This window comes from Amblyraja radiata, chromosome 26, assembly GCF_010909765.2.
Source record: "Amblyraja radiata isolate CabotCenter1 chromosome 26, sAmbRad1.1.pri, whole genome shotgun sequence".
Lineage (NCBI taxonomy): Eukaryota > Metazoa > Chordata > Chondrichthyes > Rajiformes > Rajidae > Amblyraja > Amblyraja radiata.
In genome coordinates, this window is record NC_045981.1 from 5584548 (window position 1) to 5610220 (window position 25673).

Genomic DNA, 25673 nt, shown 5'->3' on the forward strand with positions numbered 1-25673 from the left:
CTCCAATTAATCTCCGTAATATTCACAGGAAGAAGGTTTTAGATAGACTATGGGAGGGTCCTGACCCAAAACATCATCTAACCATGTTCTCCAGGGATGCTGCATGACCCGCTGAATTACTCCAGCACTTGGTGTCCTACTTTAGATAGGCACATGGGTATGCAGAGAATGGCGAGATATGGATCTCGTGCAGGCAAATGAGATTACTTTAACCTGGTACTATTTTTGGCATGGATAATGTGGACTGAAGGGTCTGTTCTGTGCTGTACTCCTCTTTGTTCTATTGCATTCAGCTGCATTTTGAACCCCTTTCTTGTCTTTGACATTATTGTTATATCTGGCTATTTCTTCCAAACATTTATCTTTCTGGGTGAATTAATTCTCTTTGATATATTAAAAATGTACTTTTCACTGATTTAAATTTATTTGTCCTAATTTTTTTGTTTTAATTAAACAAATATTTCTGGCATTCTTTTCCTTGCTAACTGCCTGCTTTTCAGATTGTTGAATTCCTGAAATCATTCCTTTGCCCTTGAGATCCATCTTGTACTTCTGTATTATTGCCAGTGGTGACGTGTAATTGAAGTATAACCTGATGTGGACTTTCCTTGCTCAGTTTACTGTACGTAACCTGACACAATAATTTTGTTAATATAAAATTCGCCTAAGTTGATCTTGTAGGGTGGCATGGTGGCATAGCTGATGGAGCCACTATCTTACAATAGCAGGGCCAGGTTCAATCCTGACATCGAGTGCTGTCTGCGTCTAGTTTGCACATTCCCACTGTTGCTGCAAAGGTTTCTTTTGGGTGCTACTCTTTCCTCCCATACCCCCAAAAGACTATTCGCCAGTTTTGGCCCCTAGGGTTTCAGTGAGTGGTAGAATCTAAAGGGACCTACTGAAAATGCAGGGGTAAAAACACGATGGGATTAATGTAGGATTAGTGTTAATGGGTGGTTGATGATGAGAGTTGATTCAGTGAACACAGGGGGCTGTTTCCGTGCTGTATAACTGAAGAAGGGCCTCAACCCAAAATGTCATGGCTGAGTCCCGAAACGTCCCGAAACCCATTCTTTCTCTCCAGAGATGCTGCCTGTTCCACTGAATTACTCCAGCATTTTGTGTCTATCTATGATTTGAGGACTAATACCTGAGTAAATGGAGCTGTTTAGAATTGTCAAACATCTGTTACCATCTGCAGCAGTTCTTACATTTTATTTATAATTTATCAGTTAATTAAGAAGCTCGGAATAAATGTACTCTCTGGAAATATATCTCTATGGTAATGACCACAAAATGTAATTTGGATGTTATTATCAAGGGTTTCTGTGAGTGAGATGGTACTTGCACCAATCATACCTTCAAAAGATCGTGCAAGATCAGACAGTCTTAACAAAGTTAGCAGAGGATTAAATGTACAATTGTGAACTATTATCTTTGAAGTTTAAGCTTGTAATCATTATTAGAAGATTTCAAAATATGGAAATGAACAACAAATCAGCCTTCTGACGTGGAGTTTCCATGCAGTGATATGTCGGTTGCTGGGTGAAGCTTGTTGTCTTATTGGTGAACACCATGGTTATCAGTCAACTTCTTCACAATCCTCAGTATTATTTTCCTAACTGGATCATTAGATTAGAATGTTACAATACTACTGACCCCACCTTGGAATGGTGAATTAGTGGATTTTTGTCCAAGCAGCCAACTCATTTGAGCTCCTTATGCTCCTGTCCCACTTAGGAAACCTGAACGGAAACCTCTGGAGACTTTGCGCCCACCCAAGGTTTCCGTGCAGTTCCCGGAGGTTTTTGTCAGTCTCCCTACCTGCTTCCACTACCTGCAACGTCCGGCAACCACCTGCAACCTCCGGGAACCGCACAGAAACCTTGGGTGGGGTGCATAGTCTCCAGAGGTTTCCGTTCAGGTTTCCCCATATATGCAGAAGGACTTGGAAGAGTGGGCAAATAAATGGCAGATGGAACAGGGTGTAGCAATGTGTGTAGTCATGCATTACGGTAGTAGGAATAAAGGCGTAGACTATTTTCTAAATGGGAAGAGAATCCAGAAATCGGAGTTGCAAAGGGACTTGGGAGTGCTGGTGCAAGATTTCCAAAAAGTTAATCTGCAAGTTGAATCAGTAGTAAAGAAAGCAAACGCAATACTAGCATTTATTTCAAGAGGAGTCTGTACTCGCTGGAGTTTAGAAGAATGAGGGAGGGGCCTCATTGAAATGTGCAGAATAGTGAAAGGCTTGGATAGAGTGGATGTGGAGAGGATGTTTCCACTAGTGGGAGAGTCTAGGGCTAAAGGTCATAGAATTAAAGGACGTTCCTTCAGGAAGGAGATGAGGAGGAATTTCTTTACTCAGTTCCGTGGAATTCTTTGCCAAAGAAAGCTGTGGAGGCTGTCAATGGATATTTTTAAGGCAGTGATAGATCGATACTTGATTAGTACATGTGTCAGTTATGGGGAGAAGGCAAAATAATTGGGTTAGGAGGAAGAGATAGTTCAGCCATGATTGAATGGCAGATTAAACACGATGGGCCGAATGGCCTCATTTTGCTCCTAGGACTTACGACATTATGTCAAATCATACCAGGCTTTTTTCCACATATTGTATTCTAGAGAGAAAAAAAAATGCTGAATCCTAAGATCTTGAACACCCCTGTATTTCAGTCCATCTTCGACAGAGCCCTGGAAGTCACCAGAGGAGATGATCCACCAAAGTCAGATAGGGGGAAAAAGACCACAAATAGCCTATGGGCCTCGTTATGAGCACTCGCCCTTGGGAGTGACAGGGTGAACATTTTAATATGATTCCCTACAATATCTCCGGGCAAGAGAACTCATGTATCATCATATACATATTACCGTTAATACAGATATAGATCACCATGAATCACTAAGTATTTACCATTAGCTACATCCCAATCTGATAAGACACACAAGTGGAAATAACAAAAGCATATTTCATTAAAACACAATCACAATCTCTTTATTGTATCATGGCCACAGACATGTAGCTGGCAGCCTTTCAGGTGAGAACACATCATCACAAAGAGAGACAGACTATTTTCCAGAAAGTTTCATTATTGTGATCTAATGTGTGAAAGATCAGTTCATTTTTCTGTTCATTTAAATCATTGACTATAAGATATATTCTGCAGGTTACCCCAAAGAACAAACATGTACTCACCATGTTAAATTTGACATTTCTGTGACGTTTCTGCCGCATTCTCAATGCTGTAAGTTTATTTGAAGCTCCCTTTTGCTTTTCATCAGGATAAATGTAGACATCGGCACATTTAGTAGGCAGGGCATGTTGCATTGGTTTTGTGCAAAGGCTACAGTATATAAAAAAGTATTGCCCTGTGGTAATTCGTAGAAAATCTTTAGATACAAGGAGCCCTCCAACTCCTTATTTCTTATGGAAAGCTGATAAAGATACAACTAAAAATATAAGCTGATGAAGATCCAACTGGTCAATGGACAGATGAAAGAAAAAGGGAGTTTGACGTAGCTTGAACTACGAGACAGTTTCAAAAAACTGGTTTGCAGCGAGCACTTGTGCAATGTTCACACAAGGGTTTATTTACCCGTGCAGTGATTTCAGTCATTGGGTTTTCGTTTTTAATGCTCATGCATGTTTTTCTTTTCCCCCCATATAGGACAAGACGACAGTGATAATGTGCAATCAAGTCAACATCATGGAGAGGCATTAAACTAAAGCTAAGCATCTCCCAGGAGAGGGTAAGAGTAATTGAAACAATAAATGTCACAGGAACACTGTTATTTGCCTTTCCCAACACTTGCAAGAGGTTTAACTACAATTGGGGCATACCTAGGATCGGGGGAAAAAATAAATATCCTAAATTTAACTAAACAAATCTTATAGTTCACAAAATATTCGAGAACCTAGTCAATATAAGATAGAAAATACATGTTTGAAATTTAGTTTATGCTTTTATAAATCATTGTGAATAATGAAGACAGAATGACGCTCCATTTTTGTGTTTCAATCCTCTGCTGCAGCTACTCAAGTTATTTAGTTTAGAGATACAGAGCGGAAACAGTCCCTTGGAACCACCGAGTCCGTGCCGACCAGCGATCCTCGCACATTAACACTCTCCTCCACACACTAGGGACAATTGACACTTATACCAAGCCAATGTACCTACATACCTGTACATCTTTAGAGCGTGGGAGGAAACCGAAGATCTAGTAGAAAACTCACACAGGTCACGGGGGAGACATACAAACTCCGTACAGACAGCACCCATAGCTGGGATCAAACCTGGGTCTCCAGTGCTGCAAGCGTTGTAAGGCAGCAATTTCACCACTGCGCCGCCATTGTTGTTCATTAGTTTGGCCTCTGGCATTTGACTTAATTTGGGTTGTAGTCAGAATCGGTGGCCTGTGATATATTTCATCCTCTGGTGACTCCTCTCTCCTCTGTGCCCTGCTGTGTATCATCCCACCACCAATGCGTTAAACAGAAGAAAATGATGAGATAATCTAGCAGATGAGTGAAAAAGCATGATAGCTTTTAATATTCACTACATTTGGCTGTCTCTGAATGTGTGCAGGCATAATCTGTGAAGCAAGATGACATCATTGTGTTTGGCTCAACATTTATGTCATCAGAGGTACTAGTCCCTTGAACTTATGTGCTGAGTGTAAGTGAGATACTGAGAAGATTTTGCCAGTGAACCAGATTCACAGAGAGAAATGTCACTGCAGTACATTATCTCCTCCACCAACCCCAGCCAAGTTCAAGTTACTGTCCTTGTAATGCAGTTTGAGTGAGCAAAAACATTTGAAATTTTTTGGAAAGTGCTTATGCTTTGTTCTATATATTATATTAATTTATTTAGGAAAAATTACAGATATCACAATGTGATAATGACCAAAGAAATGCTTTTCAGTGATGCTGATTGAGGGATAGGAATTTACCAGGACACCATGCTGACACTTTTATTCGTGAAATAAAGCAATGGGATACGTTCCATTCAGCCGGAGGGCATATGTCACAGACAAGGGTGGAAAGCTGAATAATAGTAAGATTAAACGAGAACTTACCAGTTTGAAGTTTGATCTGTATTTTATGAGGAGTTACGATGAGGGATTACGTGAAGAAGCCCGCCAGGACGCATGCGTGTCATTCTTCAAAGCAGCGGTGTGAAATCACAGATAACTGTAATGACTAAACATAGTAAGATTAGAGAAGAGATACCAGTTAAGTATATGATCAAGGGTGGGAGCGGAGGGCACGTAATCCCTCATCGTAACTCCTCATAAAATACAGATCAAACTTCAAACTGGTAAGTTCTCGTTTAATCTTACTATTTTACTTCGGAGTCACGTGAGTGACTACGTGAAGATTTTAAAGCTCTGTGATTTCATGCCGTGGAAACGAGTCCATGCCTTGATGACTGTAGGAGGAATTGTGTTAACATAATTTCGACATGAATTCGACATTGAAATCATAAAATTTGTTAACACAAAATTATAACCCCTTTTTATGGGTTTAAATTAATTTACAGAACTTAAAATTGTTTCTGCAAACGTTCCAGGTTTCATTACTGGTTTGTTGTAAAATAGTTGGAATGTTTTTTCCCCGGACCATACTGCTGCCTTGAGGATTTGGTCCATTGGTACATCCAACTGTATCGCTGCCGATGTAGCTGCAGCCCTGGTGGAATGAGATTTTAAAATATTAGTATCCACCCCAGCCTGTGTTAGCACCTGTTTCAGCCATCTTGAGATGGTCAGGACCGTCACTCTTTTGTGTGGTTGCTTGTGGCTGACCAAAAGTGCCTTCTCATTGCCTCTTAGGATTTTCGTTGTCTCCATGTATAACGACAGATGTCTTACTATACAGCGACGGTCATCTGTTGGGTATGACCTAAATTGTATATTGAGGCCTGCTGATCCCTGTCTGTTCTGCTTTACTAACTCATAAATATGAAACGTAATATTTTCTGTTGAGGAAGTCATGTTGTCCAGTCTTAGTTTATGCAGTGACTGTACCCTCTGTACCGTGACCAATGCCATTAGCATGACTGTTTTTAATGTCGGTCTGTGTAGGGACAGAGCTGTGCTGGAGACCAATTCCTGAGCATCTTCAGGACAATACTTACATCCCATATTTGGGAGTACCTGGTTCTTGGGGGATTAGTATTAAAAATTCCCCTCATAAGTTTTGTTACCAGTGGGTGAGTCCCAACAGAGTAACGCTCTGTCCCCTGCCATAGGTAAGTCGATAGGCCACTTCTGGCGCAGTTGATGGCACTGTAACTGAGCCCCTCATCATAGTGGAGGCCTGCCAGATATTCCAGAACAGACGGGATGTTCATATCTCTGTAGGTGATGTTGTTTTTATGGCAGTACATCTCCCACTTCCTGATATAGACCAGATACTGTTTTTTGGTTGACTGTCTTTGGGCCGCCGAGATCATGTTCACTGTTCGGTCCGTCAGTCCCAGTTGTAGTAGAGGTGTTTTTAAACTCTACAAATTAATAAGTTCAAATGTTTATGGCATGGGTGGCTATCCCTTGTTACGGGATGTAGCAATAAATCTGGTCTATGTGGGATGGTGATACATGGTTCTAATACCATGTTTAATACCACTGGGAACCATGGTTGAGTAGGCCAATCGAGTACTACCAAAATACCAGACGCAGAGTCTTGTTATATTTTCCTTAATACCCGACTGATGAGGCAGAAAGGAGGGAATGCGTAAATAAACAATTTCCCCCCAATGCAGCGAAAATGCATCTGTCGCCGCTGCCCCAGGGTCTGGTTCCCATGAAACATAATTTGATAACTGGTGGTTAAGTCTGGATGCGAATAGATCGATATCTGGTGTTCCATATTTTGCTGTAATATCAGCAAATACTTTTTTATTCAACATCCATTCGGTGTTTTCATTAAATTTGCGTGACCTGGTGTCTGCCACTAAATTTAGTCTTCCTGGTAGGTAAGTGGCTGATATCCAAATATCTCTCTGGATACACCATTGCCAAATTGTATTAGCCAGATTGTCACATGATGTCGATTTGTTTCCACCCATGTGGTTAATGTATGCTACCACGGTGGTATTGTCTATCTGTAGTCTAACATGCTGGTGATATGACCCAGTACAATATGACTTTAGGCCATGGAATGCACCCAACATTTTCAGGTAGTTTATGCCCAGTGTGAGTAATAATGATGCCTCCTGAGCAGTCCATTTACCTCCACAGCTGGTGATGGTATTGGTAGCTCCCCACCCAAGTGCACTGGCATCAGTTTGTAGTACCATGGAAGGGTTACTGACAATGATTGGATTGGAACAAAGCCAGATCTATCCACCATTTTAGTTCCATTTTAGCTTTGATTGGTAGTTTCATAGGTCTGTCAAAGTGACCTGCATTAATTTTGGGTGCTTGTATTTTTGCTCTCTGTAAGCTTTGGTAATGTAGAGGTCCAAATTGTGTGGCTGGAAAGGCAGCCACCATTTTGCCAATTACTTTTGCTACCAATCTGATCGATGGTTTGCTGATGTCAATGAGGTTATGCAAGCCTCTATTAAATCTCTAGCCTTTCCCTTAGGCAGAGTCACCGACATGTGAACTGAGTCAATGGTGAACCCCAAATAGTCCATAGTAGTGGAAGGCGTTAGTTTAGATTTAACTGGATGGATAATAAATCCCAGTTTTTCAAATAACTGTTTTGTGGCTGTTACAGTTTGTTTGGCCAATTCCAAAGTTTTGCCCACAATGAGTATGTCATCTAAATATGCCATGACCATGTGTTTACGTTTCCGTAGAAAAGCTAGGGCTGGTTTCAAAATTTTTGTGAACAGCCTGGGGACTGATGATAACCCATTTGGCAGTGCTTTATACTGACAGCGTTGTCCCATCCAGTTGAATTTTAAGTAACATCTGTGGTCACCTCGTGTAGGCACTGAATAGTAAGCATCTTTTAAATCGATGTTGGCCATGAAGTAACCTTTGGAAATTAATTGTTTAGCAGTAACAAAGGTTTCCATTTTGAAGTAAATATATTGTACAAATGTATTCAATTTTGTCAGATCTATGATGATGCGACAACCACCGTCTTTTTTGTTTTTGGTAAATATATTGGACACGAATTCTAATGGTTCGTGTTGAGTTTTCTCAATTACACCTTTTACGTAAAGCCGCTCCAGTTCAGCTTGCGCTTTTGATTTTTCTTTATCAGAAAGCACGAACATTCGGTTCGGTATATGTTGAACTGGAGGGCTGTACTTGTGTATAAACTCTATTGTATATCCCTGGATACTGCTTAAGATGTAAGTATCGGTTGTTAACATGCTCCATGCATTCAGAAAAGAGTGTAATCTCCCCCCAACCTCCATGCTCCCTGTATTTTGAAGGGAACCAGACCCACCTACCTCCATAGTTACCAGTGGCAGGTTTACTTATTTTTTGTAGGTTCTTCGCTGCTGTTGTTGCGCTGGTGTCTGGATTTTCGGTTTGGTTGGCGTTGGAGGTCCCCGCATCTTCCAAGTAGGCCGGCCTGAGCCATGGCCTAAAAAGACTCATGTTTTGAGTACTGGGCCTTCGAGCTTTCACCAGTTCTGCTGGTGGGTGCATAGGGGTGCTGTCTTTGGCTGTAGTGGGTTTTTGTTGGAGTCCCTTTTATTAGTCCCAGGGTTTTTGCTTCCTCATCGAGCTCCTTGACTTGCTTCGATAGGTTGCCTCCAAACAATAGTATTGGTGGTTTTGTGGTCCCAGGTTTGCACAGTCCCTGCACCCCTTGCACACTTGTCTTTCCTTCTGCGGACCCCTCTTCCAGGTCAGCCCAGAACTGACCCGCAGTGCTCCCCTCTGATGAGGTAGAAGCACTGTGCAGCCCTTCAAGAGGTACTGCTGTGGGTTTATCATAGGGCCCACAGTGACCCGACTCCATCTCCCGGAGTCTGTCACGTTGGAGCAAATGCTCCACACACCGCTCCATCCGGTTCCAGCGCTCTCGGTCGCTGGCCGCCCACGGTTGTTCAAAGTCGGACTCCTCTGAGTCCACGACCTTGTTTGTTTTGTGTCTAGCCTTACCGCCCAGCCGCGTGGATCTGGCCGGTGCGGAGGCGACATCGGGCACAGCTGATCCCACTGTTGGTGATCCGAGTGCCGCTGGCTGCTGCTGGCTGCCCGCTGCTCCGCGGTCCTCCCTCACCAGCTTTGTCGCAGCCCGTTGGTTTCTCCACCTGTAATCAGCATGGGAAAACACAAAAATACCGCAGCTCTTGCCTGCAGGTCCTGGTTTAAATTGTCGCTACGGGGGAACGTCGTTCCACCCCGCCTCCTCCGTTTTCGACTTGTCAAAAGTTGACGGCCCCATTCTGAATAGTCTCCCGCCCGGCCGTGGTGTTCTGGCCGGCGCGGGACCAAAAGTTGGCACAGCTGATCCCTTACGGGGCTTGTGCCTTCAGCTGCTGCTGGCTCCCGCAACTTCGCGGTCCTCCCAGCCAGCTTTACTCGCAGCACTTGTGGACACTATTTTGTCCAGCTTCCCCCCCCTGTGTAAAAACAGCGCGGGGACAAAAACTACCGCAGAGTAAATCACTTACCTGCAGGTCGCGGTTTCAAACTTACCGCTGCGGGGGAACGTTCCACCCCGCCTGTCGTTTCGCAAGCGTGAAAGCGATATGACACGCATGCGTCCTGGCGGGCTTCTTCACGTAGTCACTCGCGTGACTCCGAAGTAAAATAGGTCCTCTTGGTGCACAGCACAGAGCTAGAAAATAAGTTCCAACTTCAGATCATAGATTGTTGTCCTCTTAAAGGCGCTGACATTCAATAAACCTGAGAGTGCTTCTCTCCACCAACATTTTATATGGATATACTTTAGTGATGGTAATCTGGTACTGGGTGCTGATATTCAACAGATATACGCGGGTTGAAAGGAAGCATTTGCATGAGCTATTGGAGCCACCTTAAGTTCTAACTGTACATTTTCCTCAAGCAGGGACTTCAACAACATTGATCTTTGTCAGGTTGCTCTTCCAGTGTGTGTGTGTGCGTACTGTCGCAGTGCTGCCTTGTTAACCATGCATCAACTCTGTTATGACTGTCTTATGATTTATAAGTGGAAAAAAATAATGTACTTTTGAGAGTGGAGTACTATATAGTTCACCTCATAACAGTAAGACATACAGTGGTGCGTTAACTATGATTAATGGGAAGAAGGATTAATTGAGGCACTGGGTTTAATCTTGGATCAATTAATTCTGTGCATTAATAGGCAACAAATGGACTGTGTGCTGTGGCATTATGAATGCCAAGAGGCTGCCTGGAGCCAGCCCATTTCTTGTTAGTGTCAGTAGAATTGATTGTGGGCCATGTTTTATGTGTTCAACCAGTTGTTGCAAGCACCTGCTAAAGCTTGCTTCCACTTTGTTTAATCAAACAAGATATAAATGCCTGGACAGAGGAGGCCTATCAATATTTGTTTACCTAACTTGGGTTGGGATTAATGACCATGAATAAACATTTACCTTGCTTGGCACTAGAATTGCTTTCTCCTCTGTTCTTGTCGTTGAACTCAAATAATCTTTTCCATTGCCGACAGAATTCTGCTCAATGTAAAACACAGCAAGACCCACCAAGTAGGTGGATGAGGGTTGACAGGGAGAGAGACCTGTGCCAGTTTCAGTCCATCCTTGAGAGTAATGGAATGTCCATGCAATCAATTTTGCCCTGTCCACTCTCCGGAGACAATCCGATATCTTGCTCGGACGATGAATATCAGGAGGATCTGCCTGGTGTCCCGGGCATTGTATATGCATTGACCCACCTCAGTAAAGTTAGATGCTCAGGCTGTTTCCCATCACGTGACCATCTCTGCGCACATGTGGTATCACTCGAAGCTTTCGAAAATTTAGAGTGGGGCACTAAATATAACCCTGCCTGCATCAGTTGGGTGGCATTGCAACAGTTTCATTGCAGCTCACCAGTGCCCTTACTAACACAAGAGCATTAATTACACCGCGATATTATTTTGAAAAGCGTAAAATTGTGAGAACCTCTTTAGACTGCAGCATCAGTCAGTGCCACCTGCTGGACTTGTAGCCATAACACACCTTGCGATAGGATTGTCGCCTGTTGCTCTGTTGGCTGCTCATTGATCTTTGAAGTGGATTTAAAGGATGATTCTAAGCAATGGACTTCTGCTAAGAGGTATGAATTTGAATATCTGCTGTAAGTTGATTTAAGGATAAGTGTATCACGTTAAGATCCGGTCCCCGGTATTACACCTGATCGATAACACTGCCTCGGCATTTTCTGAGTGTAATCATCCTTCCACCTGGATAATATAATATTGTAACAGATTTATATGTAGCAGATGTCCAAGAATCGAATAAATCCAACCACCAAATACTGAAGTGCACAATTATAGGGGAAGTAATGAATCTTCAGTCATTAGTGAAACACTTTAATAAAAATAAAATAATAGTGCTTTGCACCCTAATTGTTCGTTTAAATTAAAAATGTCTTCGTAGATTTTGAGTCTGTTGCATGGTAAACTGTCAGAAATATTCTCCAAGTAATAGAATATAACCGACTAGTTTATTATCACTTACCGTATTGGACAGCTGGGGTTTGGATTACCTGTATCTGAATGAAGGACAAGAGAAATGAAGAGTAATTCCATTAAACCACTCAGGGATGTGGGCAAGTTTGTCTATACGGCCTGTTTCCACACTGTATCATTCTATGACTATGAGGGGAGTATGTAAAATGGGTTAATAAGTTGTGTAACACTTTTATGAGACAAAGAGCATGAAGTAAATATTGCAAATGGTTACGATGGGTACACCATTCTATATTTGAACATCATCAAAGACCCACACCATCCTGGCCACACACTCATCTCCCCGTTGCCACTGGGAAGAAGGTACAGAAGCTTGAAATCTGGAACATCCAGGTTCAGGAACAGCTTCTTCCCAACAGCCATCAGGCTATTAAACTCACCATCAAACAAACTCTGAACAATAATGCCCCTGTCCCACTTAGGAAACCTGAACAGAAACGTCTGAAGACTTTGAGCCCCACCCAAGGTTTCCGTGCGGTTCCCGGAGGTTGCAGGTAGTGGAAGCAGGTAGGGAGACTGACAAAAACCTCAGGGAACCACACGGAAACCTTGGGTGGGGCGCAAAGTCTCCAGAGGTTTCCGTTCAGGTTTCCTAAATGGGACAGGGGCATAACAACCTATTGCATTTTATCTGTTTATTTATTCTGGTCTATGGTACATAGACACACTGAACATTTATCTCCTGTTCCGTATTATGTTTACATATTCTGTTGTGCTGCAGCAAGCAAGAATTTCATTGTCTTAACTGGGACACATGACAATAAAACTCTCTTGACTCTTGAATAGAGCAGACAAACTGAGGTATTATTTGACAAACCCCTGGCAAAACTTAAGTCGTGTGACTGACACCATTGTTTGCATCTTAGTATCAGTGGTCGCTTTAATTCCACAAAAACAGATTCTACAGAATTAGAATGGCGTCCTAGTTGATAGAGAAGGTTATTATTTTACGCATTTGATTTTAATATGTGCCATCTTTGGTTAGTCATGTGTCTAAGAGAAATATTTCCAGGAAGTGAGGTGTTAAATCAGGCCTCATGTACCGTTTGAAAAGGATCTTCAAGATAGTAGAACTTAATATGAAGAGTAAGAAAGTCCTCCCAATGCCTGGCCCATAACCATTCTCTCAACCAACACCCAAAAATAAGTGATCTGATTATTTATTACATTGCTGTTTGAAATATGAATTCATTTCATGTAAACATGAAAAACTGGATTTCCAGACAAGAGGTTTGTTTGGAAAGAATCTACATTCTTAAATAATGATTTAGGAAGAATTCAGTGTCTATGTTGTTGACCTTCTGAATATAATTACATTCTCTGGGAATAAAACACTGAGCATGACAGGTGTCAGTTATTCCATACACTACATCTTACGTAAACCTTTTCAGTTGTGGAGGTCTGTTTTATATTTGATGAATTACAGCAACATTCAAAGCAACTCAGTACCCCTTGGTAATTTAACTGTCAATTAATGACAAAGGTGTATTTAATTCCATCGTATGTTAGAGGGGGTAATTTACACAGTTCTTACCTGGGGCAATTTGACAGAAGGTTTCATGTATTAGCTGTACCACTGCCAGCAGAAGTTGGACCATTCATCCACGACATTTGTTTCTTCAAATGTAACACAATTCATACACTTGGTTGGATACTGTGACATTTACCAGCATATATCTTGTGTGTGTCTGCGTGTGTGCGTGCAACAGCCCGTGCGTGGCGTGTGTTAGGCAGATGACAGATGAAAAGCTTCTTCTCCCAGCTTAGTCATTGCGGTATTTCATTTGTGTTCACGAACTTCGGGCCAGAAGTTTTGCGGAGATCTGCAGTCACACAAATGTGGCTCTGATCATTCCAGCTGGAAAATATTTTCTTTGCAGGTTGCTCAAACTTTGATTTAATTCTTCATTCTGTTTCGTACAACTTTACCTTGAAAGATTTGAAACATGGCCTGGTGAATACAATGGATAGCCATCCTTTACGGTTTAAAAACAAATGAAGTTCATTGGAGTGCAGTTATGTTAATCTGGGCAACATGTCATCCAGAATTTCTGAATTCACTTCAGGAAAACTGTTCAAATGCGTCAGTGTAATTTCAGTTGATCAAACAGCAATTAATTATGCCTGAAAGATCCTGCAAATTTTAGTCAGTCTGGCATGGTCTGCTCTGTTAAACATACACTGTGGTCAACTTCAGTTCAGATAACTACAGTAACTGGTTTATTTTCATACTGTGCACAATAATTGAATTATTTTAATTCCTCCACCATTGGAGATTACCTGGTCTTACTGTTTAAGGCAATTTGCAAATCCCTTCCATCATAAAGATAAATTGGTTTATAAAGATGTCATTGGTTTAGCAGCTAACAAGGAATTATCTTTTAACAATCTGCTGCAGGAATTCATTGGGTCTGGCAGCATCTGTGGAGTCAAAGAGAGAGTCCAAGTTTTGGCCCATGACCCTGTATTAAAGCTGATGCATGCTCTAGATCCAAAATGTAGAGCACCCACTAAATTCCTCCAGTAAATTTGGTTTTTGAGCCATATTCCAGACCTACAACCTCTTATCTCTCTGAACTTTAAAAATACACTTATATTTGATGTGCATTGGGGATGGGGATTTGAGTATAGGAGCAGGGAGGTTCTACTGCAGTTGTACAGGGTCTTGGTGAGACCACACCTGGAGTATTGCGTACAGTTTTGGTCTCCAAATCTGAGGAAGGACATTATTGCCATAGAGGGAGTGCAGAGAAGGTTCACCAGACTGATTCCTGGGATGTCAGGACTGTCTTATGAAGAAAGACTGGATAGACTTGGTTTATACTCTCTAGAATTTAGGAGATTGAGAGGGGATCTTATAGAAACTTACAAAATTCTTAAGGGGTTGGACAGGCTAGATGCAGGAAGATTGCTCCCGATGTTGGGGAAGTCCAGGACAAGGGGTCACAGCTTAAGGATAAGGAGGAAATCCTTTAAAACCGAGATGAGAAGAACTTTTTTCACACAGAGAGTGGTGAATCTCTGGAACTCCCTGCCACAGAGGGTAGTCGAGGCCAGTTCATTGGCTATATTTAAGAGGGAGTTAGATGTGGCCCTTGTGGCTAAGGGGATCAGAGGGTATGGAGAGAAGGCAGGTACAGGATACTGAGTTGGATGATCAGCCATGATCATATTGAATGGCGGTGCAGGCTCGAAGGGCCGAATGGCCTACTCCTGCACCTAATTTCTATGTTTCTATGTTTCTATGCATACTTGGAGAAATAGAAAACTCACTTGGAATTGAATCTCGATAAAAGACAGAATTCCCGACATAAAAGAAAACTCTGAGCCATGAGATGACTCATCATGCCTCCCTACATTACAATTCTGTATTTTGTTTCTGAAAGGGTTGCATATATAGTTATGAACCTGGAGGTTGCAGGTTCAAACAGAATTTCAAAGATTTAAGTACATCATCTAGCCTAATACTTCAAGGTATAGCAGGGAGCTTGTAGAAGCGAGAAATCTACCATGTTTAGGATGAGGCACTATTCAATGAACAATAAGTGATTCCATTATTTTAGCCTTTAGCTATCCTTTCACTGACTTCCATGAAACAGATTGTCTATCCTGGTTTATTTATCATTGCTACTTTTTGTGCAAATTGACTGAATTGTTATCGCATGACAGTGTGACTTCTTTTTTAATTTATGCGAGGACAACCTCCATCCAAATGAAAATAATTCCTTCAATTTATTTGTCACCAGTGAAAGAGACACTCTGATAATTTTGTGGGATCTGGTTGTGTACAAGTTGGCTGATGCATTTTCCTACTTTAACCAACTAACATAACAAAAATAATTAATTGGCTGTAATTAATTATGGGACACGTTGTGGTCATGAAAACCATTGTATAAACACATATTCTTCACGGAGACATAGATTATTAAAATCCCATTTTCCTGGGTTTGACTTTAACAATAATGGCATTGCAGGTATTAATACCAGCCTGTGCCATGTAGTCACCATCTCAGCTAGATCAGGGAATTCTTAGTTCCCAGCACATTATCATCACTTCAGTGGCTCTTCTTTAAGGTACATTTCTATTCATTGGGATGAAGTCTCAGTGGCAGGAATGAACGCCCCATCATTGTGTGGTTAGGACATTTCTATGGAGACATTTGAAAACTGTAATGACAAAAAATGAATAATAATTCTACAAACTGATATGTTCATTTAAAAGCACATGAGGCTTCTGTTAATTAATTAAAGACAAATTAAAGATGGGTGGCCCGGTGACGCAGCAATAGAGTTGCTGCCTTACAGCGCCAAAGACCCAGGTTAGATCCTGACTACGGGTGCTGTCTGTACAGAGTTTGTACGTTCTCCCTGTGACCACATAGGCTTTCCCCGGGTGATCTGGTTTCCTCCCACACTCCAAAGACGTACAGGTTTGTAGGTTAATTGGCTTTGGTAAAAATTGTAAATTGGCCCTCGAGTGTAGGATAGGGCTAGTTTACGGGGATCGCTGGTCAGCGCGGACTCGGTGAGCCGAAGGGCCTGTTTTCGCGCTGTATCTCTAAACTAAAATAAAACTAAAAACAAAACTTTAATTAAATCTATCTTTAAAATGTATTTGGAAGCACACACAAATTCTGTAAAATATAATTATAATTGTGAATTAATGAAAACAACTTACCCGATTGTACAATTAATGCTCCGATGTGAAGTGGGTTCAATGTATGAAATGCTCTTGATGGTGAAGTCAGATCATCGGATGTGATCTTGCTCTAATCACATCCAAGCAGAACAAGAGGTCAGATGTATATTCTTGTAATGTCTTGACTTCCGTACCTTTAGAATGCTCTGTTATATACACTGCAAAGAGGTCTGTACGAAGCCTAAGTGCCATGCTTGGCTGGACATAAACTGTTTTTTTACAAACGGCTATAGAATGTATTTCCATTGAGTTTGAGTAATAGATTAATTGAAATGGTGGAAACATACCTACTCAGGGTAGATTAAGCTGTGCAGGGAATTAGAGTGGTTTGAAATAAAATGACACAAAGAAATAACATGAATTGGGATAGGTGGATAATGTAGGGCTTTCCGACAGAAATGTCAACTAACTCAGTGATCTGTTTGGTCTACAAGTGGGATTGTTACACTGGGTTTACTAAAGAATGCCAGAAAGAATTTTTAAGTAAATAATTTGCAGAATCATCAGATAATGCTTGAAATTATAACGTGCAATGTAAATAAATGCCGCTTTTAATTAAAATAAACTTTTCTGTGCAGCTGTCTTTGTGAGTGAGAGCCAAATGAGTATTGTGTTCCATTTATTCAATGTGAAAAAATCTAAAATTAAATCTCCGCTGTTCTAAATGCCTGCCACGTTAAGTGTAATTAGGAAGCTGGTTACACACACAAGTTTTTACCTGTTAACAATGCCGTGGTGAATGCAGAATTCTGGACCAGGAACTAACTGCAATAAGATGAAATTGCATTGTAGTCAGCATAATATTTTCCAGAAAGTGAGGTAATGCAACAGGATTTTTAATTAAAATCTCCAGTTTCCTGTTAAACATGATGTACGGGACATTGTTAATAGCAACACTGAATTTTAAGATCAAAGTTTAACCTTCATAAATATCTCTTTAAATAAACCCACACTAGTGCATACAATTGTTAGTTTGTGACATGCACGTGTTACAGATGACAATAAAATCTAGGGACACTGGAAACAAATCATCTTAAACCTATAAGAGTTTATCTCATTTGTGCATGGCAGGTTTGCAATCCTATTTGTAAACTCCCAGCATTTTATCTATTTTTTTTAATGAACTTCATGTGTGTCACTGAAGGCAGGATGTATTTAAATAGATTTTTAGCTGACAAAACTTGTCAGTAAGTAAGACACAGTAATTAGGAGAAAGGAAGTGGTTTCATAGATACATAGACAATAGGTGCAGGAGTAGTCCGTTTGGCCCTTCGAGCCAGCACCGCCATTCAATGTGATCATGGTTCGTTCTGGTAGGAGGAGACATGTGTAGGTAAATTAACAATTACGACTTAAAACCGTTCAATTTGAAATTATATCCAGAGATGAATAAAGGCTCTTTTCAGGTAAATGGGATTGATGAAGTAAACTCCTTGCCTTAAGGGGGGTGGGGGGGGGGGGGGACAGTTAGGTAATTTACCAGCAGTGTAACAGCTTGCTGAATTATCTGTCCCACACTGAACTCTAACCTTCCTTTCATCTACATCCACACTAGGGCAGGGTCACGTGGCAAAGGTCTCCATATTATGTGAATGCAGTGAAAAATTGTAGTTGATGTTGGAAGGCACTGCAATCACACGCATTGTCAAACTTCGGTTCAAACGAGATTACACCTGTCAGCTTTTGTTTTGGGCACTACTAATCATCAAACATATTAACAAATGTAATCATTCCTGGCAGTGAGCATGTCAGCCCTAGCACTCATAGTCTCCTGCAAGATCGAACAGAAATGAAAGAGCAAAATATAGCAAAATATTAAAAGCATTCGTGAGCTTGTTGTGCATTTGTGTGAAGAACAGATCAAGAACAGCAACTTGGATCGCCGTGGTGTTTATTTTGAAAGAAAACATCCAAGACACATCGAGGAAGTATAACCCAACAAGAACTGACCCCAAAGAGGCAAACAAAAGGCTTGGATAGGGTGGATATGTAGAGGATGTTTCCACTAGTGGGAGAGTCTAGGACTAGAGATCATAGCCTCGGAATTAAAGGATGTTCCTTTAGGAAGATGAGGAGGGTAGTGAATCTGTGGAATTCATTGCTACAGAAGGCTGTGGAGACAAGTTAGTGGATATTTTTACAGCAGAGATAGATTCTTGATTACTACAGGTGTCGGGAGTTATGTGGAGAAGGAAGGAGAATGAGGCAAGGGGGAAGAGATAGATCAGCCAGGATTGTATGGTGCAATAGACTTGATGGGATAAATGGCCTAATTCTGCTCCTGTCAATTATGATGTTATATCGGGAAGGACTACTGAAACTAAAACGAAGTGAGTGATTTTCAAGTACTGTTTTTAACCAAGGAACCCAGGGAGATTATGTGGACATGCCTACCTTTTGAGTGGGCCTGAATAAAAATCATGATCAAAGTGTGGAATGGATAGATTGGCAGAGATTACAATGTAAATGAGGGACCAAAACTGATAGTTGAGTAGGTCAATAGCTGCACTTGTTCTATTGTAAACGGAACACTTAGAACTTAAATAACTTGGGAAGGGTATGTGGTTGAAAGTATGGCGAGATGGGACTGTTTCATGCAGTCCAAGATGCCCCATCTAAGCTAGCCCCATTTGTACACGTCTGATTGATATCCCTCTAAACCTTTTCTATCCATTTATCTGTCCAAGTTGTTGAGTATCTATTAGAAATGTAAAAAATAAAATGATGTAAACACCCTTTGGTGCTGTACACGTTTTAAGACAATAACATTAGGCAAAGAAAATAAATCCAAGCCACTTATCTCAGTTTATCTTTACAGTCAAGGTAATTGAACCAATTCAGTTAAGACTGGTGCAAGGCACGGTGGGCAGTTGTGAAATCCATGTGTACCCCCCTTCAGGACCTAGGACTTAGTTCTGAGTCACATCATGGAGCAGGGTATGGGATATATCAGCACCTGAACTCCAGCTATCCCCTGACTTCTAAGCTGCAATCCTGAACTAACCCACAAATAGAATCCCACCAAGTATCTTTCAGGCCAATATATTTTGGGTGGTTCAATCATGCTGTGTTTGTAGAAAACTGCATTTATATAAAGAGCTTTGCGATGCTGACATAATGTTGGAATGAATTGATCGTATCCAGTCCAAGTGTTTTCAGCGAGACAAAATAGGAGAGGGAGAGGTGTGGTTGAGACAGCCTTTAAGATGTCTCAAAATAAAAACAAAATGTCAAGTTTTGGCTTAATGTTATGTTTTAATTGGATAGAGCAGATTTTGCCATATTTCTTGTCAACTAGTACTATTCTGTTAAACTCTGTAACATTTACACCACATAAAAGCCAGGTAATGATAATCGTCACAAGTGTTGGCCCAGACCCATACACCTGAGATTCATAAGAACATGAGGAATGGAGGCAATATGCCATTCTACTTTTCAAGGGAACATAGGCCATTTGTTCCTTCAGGTCAGCTCACCATTCAGTGAGATTATAGCTCATTGGTCCATCGCAGGTACTGACCTCCCCATCATTCAAGAGATCTATAGGAGGCAAGGCAGCCAATATCTACACAATCCTGACCAAGCTTTCATTTTAGTCCTACCACTGGGAAGAAGGTAGAATACTCTGAAAACCAGGTTCAAGAATAATTAGAAATCTGTGTTTCTGTTTTTCCTATCAAAGTGGTTGACCTCACATTTTTACATAGATTTTTCCACCTGCCATGTCCTCGCTAATTCATTGACTCTTTGTGAATCCTGTGAAGCTTCAATGCTCCTCACAGCTTGCACAGGGTTGGATGATCAGCAAACTTGGATATATGTTTCTCGGTCCTTCACAGTACCCTGTGAGACTCCACTTACCAACCCTAGAATGACCTATCTATTCCTACATCATCTCTCTGAGATCAACCCTCAATCCAAGCCAAGAGATTGCTGAAAATCCCTTGTCTTCTAATTTTGTTTCATAACCTTGTGTATGTGACATTATGCCTTCTGAGAGTCCAAATATACAGAAGGTGCACCTGTTTATCAACTCTGCCGGGTGCAACCTTAAAAATCTCTAAAGGAATTGTGCAATGCATTTTTTATTATAATTCCATATTGACCCAGGCCAAGGTAAACATAAAATGCTGGAGTAACTCAGCGGGTGAGGCAGCATCTCAGGAGGGAAGGAATGGGCGACGTTTTGGGTCGAGACCCTTCTTCAGACTGATCATATTGACTCGGGCCAATGCTGTTAATCCTTTCCAAGTGGAGGCACAAGAAACGGCAGGTGTTGGATTCTTGAGTAAAACCCAAAGTTTTAGAGGAACTCAACATGCCAGGCAGCATCTGTGGAGAATATAGATAGACAACATTTTGGATTGGGACCCTTCTTCAGTCTCAGAATGTATTGGGGGGGGGGGGGGGGACACTGGAAAAGAGGTGGGGGCAAGGCAAAGCCAGGTAAGTTATAGTTAAAATCAGGAGAAGATGATTTGAATGGCAGCTGGGTGAAATAAGTAGCACGAGGGAAAAAGGAGACAAAGGGTATCAGATCAAGAGAGAAATTAAATGTAAAGCCAGCAGGAGGGATATAGGTGGACAAGGGGGGGGGGGGGTAGGAGAGAGGGAGGATTAAAGGGAAATGAGATGACTGGGATGGGAACTGAACATATGAAAAAGAGCAGTTTGACTAGTGGGCTGGGAAATAGTGAGAGACATGGTTGTGCGTCAGGGCGGGATAGGGGCGCAGGAAAGAGAGCGGGAGGGGGTAGAGGTAGGGGGATATTTCTTACAATTTGAGAATTGTATGTTCCTCCCCTTGAGTTGGAAGTTACCCAAGTGGAATATGAGGTGCTGTCCTCCAGTTTGTGTATGGCCTCACTCTGACAATGGAAAGGCCAAGGAGATGAAGATTGGTATGGGGTATGGGAAGGATAACTAAAATGGTTGGCAACTAGGAGATCCTGTAGGCATGTTTTACATGCTTCCTCTAAACAAGTTCTAAACCAACTATCTGAACACACTCACTATTACACTTTTGTATTGGAAATAATGCGTTGATATGGTTCCCAGTCATCTATCAGTTCTGAAACAAACCAACCCACTCTGACTCATGTGGTTTAGTTTTCATGTGCTCAGAATCTCTGTGCCAGGAAAAGTTTGGTTCAGCAACATTAAAGTTCACTGCTCCGCTCTTTTTCAGCAACTTGAGGATCACAAGTGAATAAGAAGCAGTGACATCTTTGTGCCTTTGGTATCCAAAATCAATCCTGTATCACCTTTGAATGAATTAAGAGGAAAATGGGAGCGATATACATTGGGCAGCACACATAGTTTTATCATTTAGTTTAGAGATACAGTGTGGAAGCAGGCTCTTCAGCCCACCGAGTCCGTGCCGACCAGCGATCTGCATGCATTAACACTATCCTACACACACTAAGGACATTTTACAATTTTACCGATGTCAATTAACCTACAAATCTTCACACGTTATAGTAGTAGAATTAGCCCATCGAGTCCACTCCGTCATTCAATCATGGCTAAACACTGCCTCCTAATCCCATTTTCCTGTCTTCTCCCCATAACCCTTGACACCCGTTCAGTTGTCTATCTCTGCCTTAAAAATATCCCGTGACGTGGCCTCCACAGCCCTCTGTGGCAATGAGTTCCACCCTCTGATTAACTACCCTCTGACTAAAGAAGTTCCTTCTCACCTCCTTTCTAAAATAAATCTGTTCGTCTTTGGAGTGTGGTAGGAAACCGGAGAACCCGGAAAATACCCCTAGGGTCATGGGGAGAACGTACAAACTTCATACAGACAGCACCCATAATTGGGATCGAACCCGGGTCTCTGGCACTGTAAGACAGCAACTCTACCACTGCGCCACTGTGCCTTTAGTCTCAAAACTGTGTGCCTACTAAATAGCAATGCCTGCTTTTGATCAGGGACTTAAAATACTTCTTAATCAGTTGTTGAAACACTTCTTATAATTTGCTGTGTGAAAAAGATGTTGAATTTCATCTGCATTTTTAGCCTATAAATACTTTGACAACTTGAGGAGTGGAAAAGATATAGCGTGAGTTGAACGTTGCCAAAAATCACTGGAGATTCTGCTCCTCTTCACCAGAAGCATCACAAAGACTGGAGATCACACACTCCCCATAAATATCAAGAAATTGTTGAACTTATGCTTTTACAGTGAACTAAATTTGCCTTGGACAGTTAAGGCGAGGAATCAAAAATATATAAAACCTTTCTCCTGATATACTTTATTCCCAAAATGCCATTCATCCACTGTGGATTAATAAGGTCACAAGTCAAATTGTGAAGTCTCATTATTTAAGTAATACCTTGCTCATAGAAGTATTTGAATTAAACATTTCCAGTTTCTCTACTTCCATCCTTTGGCCCTTTTTATTTTCTTATCCACGTCTAATTTAACTCCAATGTATCCTACTTATTATTTCCCAATTATATTTTTTCTCTATCCTGAAATCTCAGTCATTTGAACAATCGACTGGCGATTTCGCCATTCGCTTAGATCCCTGCTGCTGCCTTCCTTGAATAATTTTCAAACTCTCATTTCTTTCAACATGCAAGGCAAAACATTATTTGTGTTGAACAAAGACAAAAAAAATTGATAAATGGCAGCCACTCCTGCAAGTTCTACACTAATCTCCCGAGCGGATATTAGGAGAATATGCCACTCAAGTCACAAATGTAACACAGCGATCCACAGGGAGTTTAGAAAAAAGGGATCCAAAATAAGTTGATGCTTTTGTCTGTTACAGGACGTCTATCTAGGAGGCTATGTTATGATGTTATATGTGCTTACTTAAAAAGCTCCAGCTGGATTTTGTTCTTATTCTGAAGTGTGAGTTTCATGCATGTGTGGGATTACTTACAAGTATAAGCAATATAATCCATGAGTTTGTTATAACTTTTCAAATCTTTTGATAAAGCTGCATGAAATGTTTCCAAAGCTTCTTAGCTCAATGATGTTGCAAAATCTTATGACTGATGAGTATTTCTTGTTGCAATGTACTGAGCAGCTGGCACTGACCAACATGTTTGCTCACTGATTCAACAGAAAACGAGTCAGATGAATTTGTTCTGGATTATGTTCAGAGCATCTGAAAACTAATGTGGCACCACACGCAGTATGCCTCTTATCTGTCTGTCGATTCTAGCATAGAATACTTCACTTGGTCACTTTCTTGTATTGAACTTATTCAACCAGAATGGGAAAGGCCCATTATCAATTCCTGTTAGGTGATCCATGAAGATGACCATTATTAGTTGGGTCAGCACCCAAGGGGAGATCAATCTGGCTGAAGAAAGGTCTCAACTTCCCATTCCTTCTCTCCAGAGATACTGCCTGTCCCACTGAGTTACTCCAGCAGTTTGTGTCTATCGTCTATATACACTGGCAGTATATGTTGTGGGAACCGAAAAAACATTTATTTGAGCGTAACTATTATGTATTTGGAGATTTGTTAATGCTGGCTGTGAGCATTGAATACAAGATAAAGCAGCAATAGGTATCATAGTTAAACAGTCATATAGCATGGAAATAGACCCTCCAGCTCAAATCCATGCCGACTGAGGTGCTCATCTCATTCTTTCTGCATTTGAGCTTTTTTTTAACCATTAACCTGCCCAAATGAATTGTAAATGTTGTGATTGTATCAACCTCTTCCACCCTCTCTGGTAGCTTATTCCAGACATCCATTATCCTCTGTATGAAATACTTGCTCCTTAAATTACCTTTAAATAATTCTCTCCTCTCCTTAAAAATACGTTCTCTAGTTTTAGACTCAACTAGTTTTGGAAAATGGCTGACTATTTACTCAATCTATGCCCCATGTCATTTTAATAAAGCTTTGAACCTCCTGCACTCCAGTGAAATCAATCCCAGTTTATCCAATCTCCCCTTATAACTAAAGCCCTCCATACCTAACAAAACTTTTACAATCTTTCTATAGACCAGAACTGCTAATGATGGCTTGACCAAAGACTTGTACAGTTGAAACATGATGTCTCAACTCTTACACCCAATATCCTTGCCTTTGAAGATCAGCAAACAAAACGCCTTCTTCAATACGCAGTCCATTTTCAGCAATCTATGAAGTTGCACAATCCAAGAAGATTTTTAGCACATTGGCCTTTATCATTCAGTGTATTGAGTTGAGAAGTTGGAGTGTTACGATATAGTTGTAAGAGATGTTGGTGAGGCTACATTTGGAGTATTGTGTTCAGTTTTGGTCACCCTGCTGCAGGAAGGGTATTGTTAAACTGACAAGAGTACAGAGAAGATTTACGAGGATGTTGCCAGGACTTGAAAGCCTGAGCTATAAGGAGAGGTTGGTCAGGCTGGGATTCTATTCCTTGGAGCAGAGGTGGACAAGGGGAGATCTTATAGAAGTTTTTTTTAAATCACAAAGGGATTTTACCCAGAATTGGGAAACAAGAACAAGGGGACATGGATTTAAGGTTAGAGGGGAAAGATTTAATAGGAACCGAGGGGCAATCTTTTTCACACAGAGGGTGGTGGGTATATGGAAAGAGCCGCCAGAGGCGGTAGTTGAGGCAGGTACTATAACAAAATTTGAATGGCATTTGGACAGGCATGTCAATAGGAAAGGTTCAGATGGATCTGGGCCAACCATGGACAGGTGGGACTGGTGTAGATGGGGCATCTCGGTCAACGTTGGCAAGATGGGCCACAGTGCCAGTTTCCATACTGTATGACTCTATCCAACCTCACTCTGCATTTTTTCTCCTCTATGGCACACCCTCTACATCCCAGGAATCAGATTGATGAAGCTTTGCTGTATTCCCTGTGCGACTAACATATCGTTCCTTTGGTAGCCAGAACAAATCCATTGACTGTCTCCCAGGTACGGTCTCACCAGGGCTCTTCATCATTGCAATCCTCTTGTAATAAAGACCAACACACCATTTGCATCGCTGATTTCCTGCTGTACCTGCACATTACTGTTCAGTAATTTATTTATAAAGAACAGCAAGGTCTTCCTGAACATCAATATTCGACCATTCACTTATATTTAAAGAAAAACACTTTAATATTTCTCTCTATCAAAGTGGTGACCTTGCATGTCTATTACATAAAACATGTCCTCGCCCATTCACAGTCTGTCTACATGTCCTCCTTGTATCCTCCTCCCAACACAAGCTGACACACATTGCGGTATCATCAGCAAATCTAAATATACAGCACTTGTGCCTCTCATCCAGATCATTGGTATAGATTGTCAGCAGCTGGAGCCAAGCAGTGATTCTGTTCGACTCCGCCAGTCATAGCCTTCACTCATCCAAAACACATCAATTAATGAACTCACTTGAATTTC

General features: G+C 41.3%; 1 protein-coding gene across 1 annotated transcript in view; it reads left to right on the plus strand.

Moving 5' to 3' along the window:
- The window catches only part of myocd (myocardin), a 467533-nt gene that overhangs the window by 173232 nt on the left and 268628 nt on the right, over nt 1-25673 (plus strand). Inside the window, exon 3 of the mRNA XM_033044078.1 lies at nt 3669-3750. The gene's annotated coding sequence lies outside the window, so the exon portion shown is untranslated. The remainder of the gene's footprint in view (nt 1-3668; nt 3751-25673) is intronic.